The sequence below is a fragment of the Arvicanthis niloticus genome, chromosome 13 (assembly GCF_011762505.2).
Source record: "Arvicanthis niloticus isolate mArvNil1 chromosome 13, mArvNil1.pat.X, whole genome shotgun sequence".
NCBI classification, from domain to species: Eukaryota; Metazoa; Chordata; class Mammalia; order Rodentia; family Muridae; genus Arvicanthis; species Arvicanthis niloticus.
Genome location: NC_047670.1, coordinates 60,229,099 through 60,243,126, shown reverse-complemented (window position 1 = coordinate 60,243,126; position 14,028 = coordinate 60,229,099).

Sequence of the window (14,028 nt, the reverse complement as noted above, 5' to 3'; positions counted from 1 at the left end):
TGGGACATTCTTTCTCCCGCTATCTCCCATCTCGTATCCTTATTCTCCTTCCCAGGTTGCCCAAGCAACCTTGTCTTCACTCTTGCCTCATGGGTAGGTAAAGAGGTACTGGGCTCTCCGCACACACAGGCCCATTCCTCATAAGCCAAGGAGTCCACTGAAGATGGAGCAAGGCCTTTTTGAGGTAGTCTACTGCTACCCATGACCTTCATAACACCTCCTTCCCTGCAAGATCTTGTTAGCAAATGGGTTAACCAAGATCCAGGAATTATGGAGGAACATTGGGTGAGAGCCAGAGCCAGGATTTTTTTTAACCCAGGTCTTCTGGGGTCTTCTTTGTCCCCAGTCCATCTGAGGAAAGGCAAGCAGAAGGGTTTCCTCTGAGAGCACACAATGGAAATGACTGAGGAGAAATGCCAAGAGTATCATCTCTCAGAACAGAGCAAAAAGACTGGATTAAGACACAGCAGGCAAGATCTGGGTTAGATCTCTCTGAACTGGAGAGAGATCAAGATGGGGTAGCTGTGGGTCACCTTCTCTAATAAAGGAAGAAGAGTTATTCTGGTGAGTGGGTGGGTGGGGCTGTGGCCTAGGGCCTGGTGTGATGAGGAGGCAGAACGTAAGGGAATGTGAGAGGTGAACAGAAATGTGTCTCTGGCTGTTCTAACAGGAAATCGAGAGTACCTGAGCAGACTGGTTTCCAAGTCTCTACCATAGGACCAGGACTACAGCTGATGCCAGTGGGGACCTTTGAACCTACACCTCTCTCCTTCTCCTTAGTCTACAACTGGGACTGGACCTGTTTGTTCACCAGGTCCTTGAACTTGAAGGACCCTGTGACTGAGGGCCACTGAACTGGGTATCATAGGACAGAACTCAAGCCCAGGGTTCTGGGGGAGCCATAGGTTTAGTGCTACAGCAATGGCCAGGAACAGGCCTAAGAGGCAAAATGTCTGCAGAAGACACTGGTGAGGGGCTAAGCTGTAGACTGCCCTACTCCACCGCAGGACACAAGTGGTGCATGTTGGGGAGGCTGCCTAGTGTCCTCTTTCATTGGGCCATTACCATAGTGAGCCCCACTGGAGCCCTATGCAGCCTTTGAAGAAGGTGCAAGTCAGGGATTGAGCGATCTCTCACTCCACCTACAGGAGGCTCAGCAGGAGGGCAGCAGGGCTGGCTCTTCTCCAGGGGCCAGAAACAGACGTCCTTCCTAGATAGCTGGTCCCTCCTGGATGACCAGCCTGCTCACCTGAGGCCCAAGGGTGACTTAAAGACCCTGATCTCTTTTGATGAGCCCTGTAAAAAGCCATGGCTGAACCCCTGAAAGTCCTTGGCCTGAGCTGTCTGGGGCCCAATCCCCATGTCCCCTCAGAAGCTGTGCCAGCTTCACACCGCTACCACAGAACAGGCTAGTAGCCCTGCCTGTGGTCCTTCCCTATCTTCTGGATCCTGGGCTCCAGCTTTTTCTGTGGGACACAGTATCCATGCTGTCTCAGATCTTATAAGGTCTTTGGTGCCAGAATTGAATGGGCCACTGGGAGGGCTCAGAGCTGAGTCTGAGGTGAACCTCTTCCAAAACTCAGAGAGCCTCGGGCTGGGGAAAGGCAAGTAGAGTGGTTGATGAGAGCGGGGAGCCTCCCACAGAAGCAAGGAGAACCGAGCATGGAGCTGAGGAGGGTCTGCAATGGCTTCCCGAGGCTGAGGCCAGAAACACAAATGCAAAGCGAGAAGAATGAGTGAAGGGAGAAGGAGGGCCTGTGGAACTGAGGTGAACTGAGAGTCAGTGGAGTGGGGGTGTGGTGGAGTTTGGAGAGTGAGCGAGCTGCAATGAACTGATGAAGTTCTAGAAAGTTCCATAAGTGTGGAAAGGAACCTAGCTATTAGAGCCCCATAAACTAATATTCAGCAGAAAGGCTTGCTGCATACTCTGGTAGCTTGCAATTTGGTGACCCTCTGGATAAAAGGCCAACTTCTCATTGTCCTATAACCCCAGGCTGCCTATAGGCTGCCATCGGAACAGAGAATGGTGTCTATAGTCTGAGAGCTACAAGACTTCAAGGAAGAGGGCCCCAGGGCTGAGGGCTGGGCTGGGGTATTCTGACAGTGCTCCACAGGACACACAGACCTTAAAGACACTAAAAGTGGCCTTCATGTCGCTCCTTGGGTCTCAGTTTCCCTGTCCAAGGGGGGCTTTGCTTGCCCTGAGTGTCTCGTTAACCTAGGGAGGACTATCTGAACCTGGTGGAGCACTGCCCCATCTTCCCCTTTACACTAACAAGGCCACTGTCAAAGGCAGTGAGCTCCTTGTCAACCAAGCTGAAGGATGCATTGCTACCTGCCAGCCCACCGATGACCTGACACAGAAGGGGTGACCTACTCCTATGTTTCCTCCCTAGTTCTCAGACAAGAGGGATTGATTCCATCTCAATGACAAACACTGTGGAAGGAATGGCAGTCTCAGGGACAGCTGAGTCACTGGGACATCCTGGGAACAGGGCATACCTCTGCAGGGAGTGGCATTGCTCCATGGTAAGGTCCCATTCTATAGGGAAGTACAGTGACAGCAGGGTCTGTAGGTGCCTCTCATCTTGGGGACTTCGGGATGAACCAGGAGATCTAGACAGGGCCTGACAATGACCTCAGGCCACATTTCCCAGGTCTTCTGAGCCTGAAGGGGCACATTCCTTGTCACTAAAGGAATTCAAGCATCGTTTGATCTCCACAGAAGGGGAGAGATGTTCGGAGGCCCTATGAGGGTGTGTGTTCATGCCCAAGGTGCCAGCAATCTTTTTTTTTTTTTTTTTTTTTTTTTTACTGTGTATTTTTTTTTTTGGATATTTTCTTTATTTACATTTCAAATGTCCGTCCCCCCCCACGAAACCCCATATCCCATCCCCTTCCTCTGCTTCTATGAGGGTGTTTCCCCACCCACCCACCCACCCACTCCCACCTCCCCACCCTTGTATTCCCCTACACTGGGGCATCCAGCCTTCACAGGACCCAGGGCCTCGCCTCCCATTGATGCCCAACAAGGTCATCCTCGGCTACAAATGCAGCTGGAGCCATGGGTCCCTTCATGTGTACTCCTTGGTTGGTGGTTTAGTCCCTGGGAGCTCTGGGGTATCTGGTTGGTTGATGTTATTGTTCTTCCTATGGGGTTGCAAACCCCTTCAGCTCCTTCAGTCCTTTCTCTAGGTGTCAGTAATCTTATTCCTGTTGCAGAAAAATGGCTTAATGCTTAATATTCTAGGTTAGGGAGACAGTGCTGAGAGGCTCTGGGGAGATCAGTCTGACCATGACCCTGGCCCTGACCCGGCATGGTTGCTTGGCACCAGGAACTCCTTGCATTCTCCTTATCTATGATCCCACAGGGAGTCAAAGTGCAGCTAGGACAGTGTTCTGGAGACCCAGAAAGCCCAGCTAGCGTGAGGGGCAGCCAGTGTAGGTCGGCATTGCCAGGAACCTATGGGCTGATGGCTATGTAGAACTGGAAGGGCTGGAGACAGGGTGCAGACCTGTGGCTGAGCTCGGGCTTGGAGGAGGTAAGGGGGTGGGGACAGATGGTACACTAGGCAGAGGGAAGGAGACTGGTAGGTATGCAGTTAGTTGACAGGATGTTCCCACTCAAGGCCTGGCCTTTTTTCCTAGCAGCTGGACTATAAAGGGAAGCTTGTGAGCGGTGGGGCCTTTCAGCTCTTCAGGAGAGGTATAAGGGGGTGGTTAGGAGCAGGGAGAGAGTGGAGTCTACTGCAGTGGCTCAGGTGTGGTGCAGCCGCAGGAGATACAGCGGGATTCCATACATATTTTGCAGACAGAGCAATTCCCTAGAGCCCTATAGGCAGGTTCTGGAAGAGTCCTGGAAAGGACAAGGTCAGAGGAAGCTGTTGGTAAACCTGGCCTAGGCTGGCTCTCCAACCGTCCCTCAGATGTGTTTTATGTTCCGGGGATGGAGAAGAGCCAGGGTGAGAGCCTATATCTGGCTTAGAGAGAGGTCAACCACTGGGACCGGAAGGCAGAGGAGCTGACTTGCCCTTGGAGATGGGTTGCAATCAGGGCCTCTGGGTTGGATGGAGCACTGAGTCAGGCCTCATGCCAGTTGGCTATGTGACACTGGCCCCAGTTTGCCTCAGTTTCCCCTTCTGCTAGCGCTTTCTAGGCTGAGATCGTGGTAGAGGGATTCGACCTGGGGTCATGTCAGAGCGAGGAGGAATGTTGTCTCAGGAGACTGTCGGAGGCTCGGAACAGCAGTGGGGCTGCCTGGAAGACTGGCAGTTAAAATGTGTGCCCATAGAACTTTACAGTTTACCGTGGTTCTTTTGCCTCTTATCTAGGTCCCACTCGAGGCCTGAGAGCTTTGTGTCATCAGTGTGCCTCTTGGGAACAGCTCAAACCCCTTCCCCTCAGGAGACTCTGGGATCACTTCCTGAGACAGCCCACCCACACAGGACCACTGTATAGTCTCTGGACTGTGTGTGAAGCTGCAGCCTAAAGAGCCACTGGGTCCAACCTGAGGATGTAGGGCCAGACCCTTCTGGACAACTGGCCATAACTTCCCAGCTTCTCAGGCTTTGTGTCCTCCCCCACGGCGACCCGGCATGACTACTGGCTTTTGTTGGGTACACTGGACATCCCCTCCATCAGGTCATCCCTCTGACCTTGCTAGGACATCATTTATTGGGAAATGGTGTCCAAGCCTTTCCCTGGGTCCCTCTGCTCCTTACAACATCTGGGTGTGCACAGCCCTGTAGAACTAAATCAGCCTTGTGACCCATCCAGATGGGCAACCTCAGCCTGTCACCATTTTCCAAAACCTTTCCTCCCCCAACTGACAGTGAAGTCAAAGCTTGGCGTAGGACAGGGGCAAACCAGACCTTGCACCAGGCAGCGGGTTGGGAGGGCTCCCCACAGGGATGGGACTCAAGACATTTCTATTTTTAGCCTCGAGGGAAAAAAAGAAAAAAAAAAGAAAAAGAAAAACTCAACCCTAGTACATTACAACACGCCTAACAAATATTTGTTTTTATTCTTAACAGGGCTTGGATGGCAGCTGGCTGGTTTGGGGCCTGAAGTGAGTGTCTGCTTGAATACGGGGGGCTCAGAAGAAGTCTCTCCTGTGCCCAAGGCTGCCTGCCTGGCACAGCCTCATTCCAGAAAGACCAGGGTGGGCCAGTGGAGGGCCGACTTTTCCTGAAGCAGTCAGGCTGCTTGCCCTCCACCTTGCACATCCCCTCCCCCAACCTGCCCGTCCTGTCCCAGCACTTCTTCTGGTTGTGCTTGGGCATCCTCCTCCCCAGGAGACTGCCTGCTGGGAACTTCCTGCAGTGTTAGAACTATTGTTCACTTCAGGAATGTAGGCATCTTTTATCAGGTCCTGTTCCAGTGGTCTTCTCCTGAGCTACTGTCAGGAAACTGAGGGTCAGGAGAGGTTTCATAATGAGGATCCCACCAAGACTGGGGTGTCAAGGAACTCTGGCTTCAGGCAGGGTCTGAGAGGTTTAGATGAACTTCCACACTAGGAGAACAATACGAATCCATGTACAGACCACCTCAGAAACAAGGAAGGCCTTTGCTCCCTGGAGCCGGGCAATAAAATGTCCACAATTCAGGGTCTCAAAGCAGCAGTTGTTCCTCTGATGTCAAGAAATCCATCCACTCTAATGATGTGTCTGCTCTGTCCAGCTACAGAACTAAGGTCCCTGGCTGTGGCTGTATTGGTGCAATCTTCAAGGACATCCTCACACATCCCTTTGTCCCTCTACGTGGTCGCCTCTGCCATTGCCTTTGTCATTGTCCGTCCTTAGCTTGTCTCTGGACTTCCTCATAGGAGTCCATAAGATCATGACAGGAACCACCTAGGAAACACTTGGGGGAACTCTCAGCATCCTGACAGAATTGTATGTACCATCCAGGGGGACACTCCTGTATCTGGGGATCAGGCTCAGTATGTCTCTTAAGTCTGTCACTCTCAGCCTCATACAGACCACCGAGGCTCTCCCTTAGTGAAGGACTTAGTATCTGTCAAACACTAGTGGTTGTTTATCTAGTTCAGGTTTGGAGAGGGAATCAAGGCTCATGGCTGAAGTACACAGCCTGGCAGGAGGGATGGAAGGGTCTCGATGAGTATAAGTGGGCCCTGCCACACTGAAGGTAAAGGGGGGCTGGGCAAACATCTCTGGGCTTGCAGGCTGGCAAGCGATGCAGCTCTAAGGCAGGCCATGTTTATCATGGCTGGACAATGTTGGTGTCAAGGGTAGGCCCAGTAGATAATGGCTCTGTCATACTCTCTCCTACAGGAGGACTGTCTGACTTCCACCAGTCCCCCAACCCCCAATCCTAACCCACACATGGCTCAGGGAGGTTGGGAAGAATCAAGGCATCTCAGTTGCTCCTCTCTTCAAATCTGTCCCTGGTCTTTGCATTTCCTCAACTCTGTCCCTGCTACCACTCAGAGGGACTTCTAGAACATGGAAGCTGGGCCAAGCCACCACCTTGAGTCCTCTCTAACACCTTCAGGCCTGCACTGGCCCTCTGCCCACTTCAGTTGTCACAGGACAAGACTCTTTCCTGGCCTGTCTATATCCTCTGCCTGGGACTCTCCTGTAGCCATCCTCTCTCTCCGAGGCCTCTCCTGAAGCCATTGTCTCTGCTGGACTGGGGATAGTGGCTGATTTAACATCACTGCTACCCAGGACAGAGTCTAAGGCACAGCAGGAATGTGGGTTGTTGAGACTATGCATGGTGTTTTCCACACATTGGTTCAATAGCCAGAGGGGCCCAGAAAGTAAATGTATCTAAGGACAAACCAAACCTCAAGACAAAACTACTCATGGCTTCCATGGGGAAAGTCTCTCCTAGAGGCTCACAGCAGTAATTGCCCCAGGCCTCTCAATGAATGAGAGAGTTAACCAGGCATGGTGGTGCCCACCTGTAACCCCAACACTCAGGGGGCTGAGGCAGGAGGATCACCAAGAGTTCAAGGTCAACTTGAGTTCCGCAGCTACAGCCTCTCTCAAAACACAGCAACCACCAATGGTCTAGAGAGATGGCTCAGCCAGTAGGAATGCCTCTTGTGTAAGCACAGCGATCCTCAGAACCTAAATTAAAAGCCAGATGTGATGTGTGCACGTCTGTGACCTCAGCACTGTCTGGAAGGGGAGTTGAGCCGTCAGTGAGGCTGGTGACCCTCTGAGCTCCAGGGTCAGTAGTCTCAGAAGAAGGCAAAGAGGGATAGAACAAGATTTCACAAATCTTCCTCTGGCCTCCCTGTGGCACTGGTACCCATAAACATACACATACAGAAAGCACACACAGATTTTACACACACACACACACACACACACACACACACACACACACACACATATATATATATATATATATATATATATATATATATATATATATATATATATTCTGGGCATGGTGGAACATACTTTTAATTCTAGCACTTGGCAGGCAAAGGTAGTTACATCTTCTTAAGTTCAAGGCCAGGCTGGTCTGTTTAGGGAGTTTCAGGCTATCCAGCTCTACAAAGTGAAACCCTGTCTTAACAAACAAACAAACCCAATTAAACTAAACAACAACAAAAACCTCATTCAAAGTCGCAGGATCTGAGCATTCCTCTTGTTAACCACCCTCCTCTCTCTCACACACACATACACACACATATAACCATTCATTGGCTGGTCCTCATTTGCCCAAGGTGACAATCCAGTTCTCTCTGCCAGGTTAGCGCCTCATTCATGGAGAAACTTTTATAGATTTTCTCCCCCAGGAAGCTGCAGTGCAGGTCCCCCAGAGGGAGCTTCAGGGGCTGTGAACAGGATCCCTCCCTCCCCTCAAGCCCATCCCCGAGAGCTGCAACTGACTGGCCTGGCGAGTCTGCAAAAAGCAGCCCAGTGATGGAGTGTGACATATGGAGAGAATGCGGCCTTCAGGTCAGCACTTGGTAATCCTCCACCTCTTAAGGACTCCAAGCCTCAGTTTCTTCATCTATAAGTGGGATTATCTTCCACACAAACCTTATGGTGCACGGGAGGCATACAGGCAGCCTTTGCCTGCGCTGCTCACGAATGCCAGACACAGGACGGTTAACCTGAGTCAGATGGACTAAGTCTCCTGCTCATCTCAGCGAGAGCCTGCAAGGATGGACAAAAGGCCCATCTTTATTTAGCCCTGGAAGTCCAGTTCCATGTAGGTCTCCAGCCTTTGGGGGCCAAGGGGTGCCACAGCAGCTCCTAGCAATCCTGGAGTCCTGGCAACCCAAAGAGAAGCTGTTAGAGACACGGAGAAAACAGGCTTATACCCTCGGCTTGTCTTTTCCTTTGGGGAGTGGTGGGTGCTTATGCCTATCTTTTTGGGAATAACAGGGTTACAAGAAATCCTGAGGCTTGAGAACCTAGCGTGGCCTTGCTCTGAGAGGACAAATGTGTCACCCCTCTGGAGCAATCTTCTGGGTGTTCAGCAGGACTCCAGACTAGTGGAGGTGAGGATGTATGGGCTCTGCTCAACATCACTTGTTAAACCCAAAGGTCCTGCCTGTCCCCCCCCCCGAAGGTCTGAGGTGCCCAGGAAGCAGTCACCCTTCGATTAGGAGCAATGGGGTCCCAGGAGAACCCGTAAGATCTCATCTCCTCCTCTGACCACATGGCCATTAGTGGATGAGTTCAACTCTGGGAGGAACTAGGGGACTAGAGAGGACCTGAGGGGCCTGACAGCATTGGGGGTGGGGTAGGCAAGAGTCTTCTGGGGGTGGGGGCTGAGAGAAGGTGCCTAGACCATCAGCAAAGGCTGGAAGCCGGCAGCTCCACCCCGGGAGCCATTGAGAAAGCGGCTTCTTTTTAATTAAAGTTCTGCAGAGGGCTGAGCTCCCAGGAAAGGGAAAGTGTTGGTGCAGAATAATTAGCCGGACAAAAGGCAAATCCTCTTAGCTTCTCCCTGGGCGATTACAGGTTAATTGGTTGACGGTCCTGCCCGCCAGGCCAGACACCGGCTTTCCCGAGCCTCCTGCAGTTCCCTGACCCCAAGGCCACACCTGCCCTGCTGTCCAGCGTGGGAACCCAGCAGGGCTTCGGTCATCCTCTGCTTGGGGGAGTGTGTGGCCCTGCCCCACCAGTCCCTCTGCTGGCGCTCCCCGCATCCCCCCCCCCCTCAGGACAGGAGTAACAGCATTGTCCCACAGAGGCGTGCTGTCCTGGGCTGGCACCCTGTCCTCCCTCTGCATTGATGCCAGCTGCAGAACACCTCTGGCAGGGTGGAAGCCCCTCTCCTTTCTCCCACCGTGGGCACATGGGTTGGTTGATCACTGACTTGAGGGACAAGAGTTGCCCCCCCCCCCCCATGGTTATGGGGTGGTGCAAGCTGCCATTGTATCTTGCTTTCTGGAGAGAATGAAGTTTATAGGTGGAGAAGAGGAAGGCAGGCAGGAAGAAAGGATGGAGAGGGACTGGTGACCAGAGCAGTGATGGTATGGAGGGTATGACCCTGATGGTGGATGGCCAAGGGCTGTAAGACCTCTGGCCCCATTCCCACCCTCGTTAACAGTCATTTGTTTTCCTGCCCCCATGTGAGGCCTGGCTGTGGCCTTCAGGAGACCCTGAATCACACCAACGCTCTTCTGCTCTTCTTCCAGCTTTCCTTCCTGACCACACCATAGACAGTGAGGTGTAGTACTGGCCTCTGGGTTTATCTCAGGATGCTGCTGGAGAGAGAAGAGGTCGGGGCCTGACTGGAGGGAATCCAAAATGTGTGTGGCTCAGCCCAGGTGTCCTGGAATGGACACTTCCTCTTGCCTGCCAGGCATAGGCAAGATTGTGGGGCTCGGAGTGGCATCTGAGGGGGCTCCTGGGGCAGCTCAGGGCCCTGTGTGCTGCCCCCACCCAGGCAAGCTGTGAGTCAGCCCACAGCTGGGCTCAGCAGAGGCCACACTGTGGTGGGGTTTCCAGTCTCAGAAGCAGGACAGCTGTTTATTTTTCTTGCAGTAAAGGAGAGGGCAGGGGTGGGGTGGAGGAGCTGACCCTGCTGGTTCTCACACTGGCCCAGGATCCCTGGAAGGCCCTGGAAGGAAAGGGATCTCAGGAGCAGACGCTACAGCAGGGGGGGCCTCCGGGCCTCCCTGCCACACTCCTGGGGCAGCCAGCCAAAGCCAGTGCCGCAGGCCAGTTCCTGGAGCGGGATGCTGGGGTTTCCGAGGTCGGGAAAGTACTGGCAGAGCTCTTTTTATGATGTCACCGACTCTGCCCTGGCCTGGCCCAGCCCCAGCCCTGTCACCACCAGGGAGGGATAGAGCATGCCCTGGGGAGCTCAAAGCTGCCTGGAGGACTCAGGTATTTACCCCTGGACCTCCTAGTGGTTGAGGCCATTAACTTTGGTGTATGGCAGAGACTACATCTCCCTGGCTTCTGGGCAGGGCTTGAGATTGTGTGGAGGGGGTGTTTCCTGTATGAGAAGGCAACCTTCCAAGACACTGATTCATCCTTGGAGGGCTGCTGACCCCTAACTCAGCTATCTTTGTGAGCATAGAGACCCTTCCCCCAGACAGACTTAGGACCCAGCTTGTAAATGAGGCCACAGTTAGACCTTGGCAGTGGGGGACAAAGGACTCTTCAGTAGAAACACATAGATGAGGTGAACACAAGATGAGCCATCCTCTCCTGTCGGCGATCTTCAGTTTCCATCCGCCAACCTATTTTTTTTCTGGAAATTTCTATTGACTTAGAACCCACAGGGGAAGTGGGTATAACAGAAGTGGACAGCCCAACGAGATTTCAAAAACCAGGTCTTCTGTGTTACCACCCACCCAGAAGGTGACTCTGTCTTGGTCTCAGAAATGTCTGTCAGTGTTGTCAGATGCTGCCCTGTGTGATCTCAGTGTTTTTTTAAACCCCCACCTCTCTCTCTCTCTCTCTCTCTCTCTCTCTCTCTCTCTCTCTCTCTCTCTCTCTGTCTCTCTTTCTCTCATTCACTGAACCTGTCTTCTGACACACCAGAAGATGGCACCAGATCCCATTACAGATGGTTGTGAGCCACTACGTGGTTGCTAGGAATTGAGCTCAGGACCTCTGGAAGAGAAGTCAGTGCTCTTAACCACTGAGCCGTGTCTCCAGCCCCCAACTTCTCTTTAGAGTAGTTTGGCTTTACAGAAAGACCAAGAAGAAAGTACAGAGTCCCAGAATATCCCTAGTTTCCCCTGTTCTTAATGTCTTCTATTCAAGTCTTTCTAGCAAGTCTTTTTTGGTTTTGTTTTTTGTTTGTTTTGAGACAGGGTTCCTCTATAGAAGCTCAGAATCTCCCAGTGCTGGGATTAAAGACATGTGTCATCACCCACAATGCCATTTTTTAAAAATATAGTTAGAGGGGTTCTACCTACAACTCCCTGCATCCTTGAACTCCCCCACATCCTTTCTAGGCTCCAGGGCTCCAGGGGTCCGCTGCCTCCAGGCAGTAGGTGGTCAGATGGAGAGGACCAATCCACTCCTCCTCTTGGAATGAGTCTCTTTCCAGGGTCAGGGGAGTGCATGTCCTTGGCAGGGCAAAATTAGATTATCTTGCTGTGTTTGAATGGGAACCTTCCCATCGGGCCTGGTGGCTGTCAGCCCTGAAGCAGTCATCTCCCACTGTCAGGTGCTCGGTCACTCTGACGCTCCACATGGACTTTCAACGACATCAAAGAGGCTCTAAACACATGCCTGATGGGGATGACTTTAGTTCAGTGAGACTCGAATATACAGTGTAGTCACCACTGACTGTGTGTGGCACACACTGAGCTTTTTATCCCACGGACACCACAGGGCTTGTTCATCTGGTGTTTCCCCAAACAGTGAGCTATGACATTATGGTAGCTACAACATCTCTAGGTGACAGGGACTTCCCACTCCATCTCGATCTCAGGGAAGTCTGTTACCTATGTAGCTAGCTTAGCTACTGACTAAAATGTGGCTCTATAGTGTGTGTGTGTGTGTGTGTGTGTGTGTGTGTGTGTGTGTGTGCTCTCCCTGGCTATGTGACTCTTAGAGGTTTCAGAGACCTAGACTGAACAGGCCTGTGGGTACCCACTGACCATGCAGAGGTCACCCCTACACGGCGGCGCTGACCCCTTGCACCTCGGGAGCAATCATCCTCTTTCCTGGCAGCTGAATCCCCCTGTACCTCAGACCATGCAAAAGTCATTCAAAATAGCAAATATCCCTGTGACCCTGCTAGCCTGAGCAGTTGAATCATAGCCTAACCAGCCTGTCTGTCTCACTCCCAGGGCAAGCCTATGGGGCTGAGGTGCACCAGACCTAGTCATTCTTCCCATTTCTAGGGCTCCAGGGCAGTGGAGAAGAGGATCCAGATGGCCACTGGGAACTTGACCCCCAAGTACACTGGTATCTCGTCTGCCCTGTACAGAATGTCCCCAGTGTTTTGCCTAATGCTTGCCAGTGCTGTCTGAAAGGCCATCTTGCTGTCAACCCTGGGGTGAGCATGGGTTACAGTCCTCAAGGAGAGACAGAGAATCCACCATCTGGAGAGGTTGGCCAGGGCCATGACATCACAGATGATTAGGGGAGGGAGTGAATACAGAGCCCCAGCTCAGGGCCTGGGCTCCCTGGGAGCAGGCACTCAGATCCCCTGCCATCCTGTATCTAGACAGGTGCTACTCATCAGACAAACCCCAGAACTTCCCCTGCTGGCCTGAGCACCCCAGAATCAAGAACTCCTGCTCTTCAAGAAAAGACCTTGGGCAGCCGGGAGCTGGGGTGTTGAGCTGGAGGAGGGGTGTCATTTGGATAGGAAATATCCCGTACAGGCTCATCATGTGTTGAGGTTTTGGTCCTGATCACTGGCCTGGGTTTTGACAGGTTCTAGAAACCTAGAGGAGAAGGAGCCCAGCTAGAGTAAATAGGTCACAGGGTCAGGGACTGCCTTCAAAGGTTACACTAGGTTTGTAGGGTCGGCTTTGCTCTCTGCTTCCTGTTCACCATGGGGTAGGCAGCTGTGCTGGCCACAGGTGGCTGCAGCCATGATGTTCTGCCCACGGGCACAGGGCCAAGCAGCCGTGGACAAGATTCTTGGAACCCATGAGCCCAAATAAGCCTTTCTTCCTTTAAGTTACGCGTGATAGGTCTTTTATTTTGTTATAATGACAACAAAAAGAAACCAACAGAGGGAGGAAAGGTCGGGAGCTGGAGAGGTGGCTCAGTGGTTAGTAGCATGTGCTATCATGACAGAAGACCTGAGCTCAGTTCCTAGGAAGGTTGTAGTTTGGATATAAAATATTCCTACAGGCTTACAAACCGCCTGTGACTCCAGTTCCTGGTGATCTGGTGCCTTCTTCTGGCCTCTGTGGGCATTTGAACTCACGTGTGCATATCTACACACATACACATAATTTTAAAAAAACTCTTTTGAAAAGATAAATGAAAAGGGGAAGTGGCTTGGGACATGGGAATTTGGACTCCGGGCAATGTGGAGCCATGGAAGGCTCCTGAGCTGGGAAGGGGTGGGGTGGTGGGGTGGAGGGAGTTCACTCAGCCAGGCCAGGCTGGTTCTTGGCTCCTACAAGCCCCTCCCAGGATGTCCATTCCTTTGACCAGGAGAAAGCTGTCCATATCACCAGCACAGTGAGGCTGAACCAGAGCTGGGTGGCATGAGTAAAGGGCACAGGGTTGGCCATGCTCTTGGGTTTTGTTTCAGAGCTTAGGTCCGGGCCAGATCTCAGGACACTGGAACAGAGGGCTTTCAGTGGCTGTGGAGATGAGGCCGAAAATAGTGTACCCTCACCCCCGCCCCCAACAAGGGCTGTACGCCAGAGGCAGGCGCACAGTAGGCCCAGGATAGTTATCTGTCAGGTGGAAAGAACTCAGGTTCCCTGGAGGACGTTAAAACTGGCCAAACCGGTTCAAAGGCAGCTTTTCTACAGTTTTTACAAGAAGTTGTGATCCCTTCTCTGTGGAGGTCTGGCCAGCCCAGGCCCCTCCTCCCCCTCCCTGCACTTCTTTCTGGAGGACTGGGCCCCTCCCTCACTATCACTTTGGTCTTCTGTCT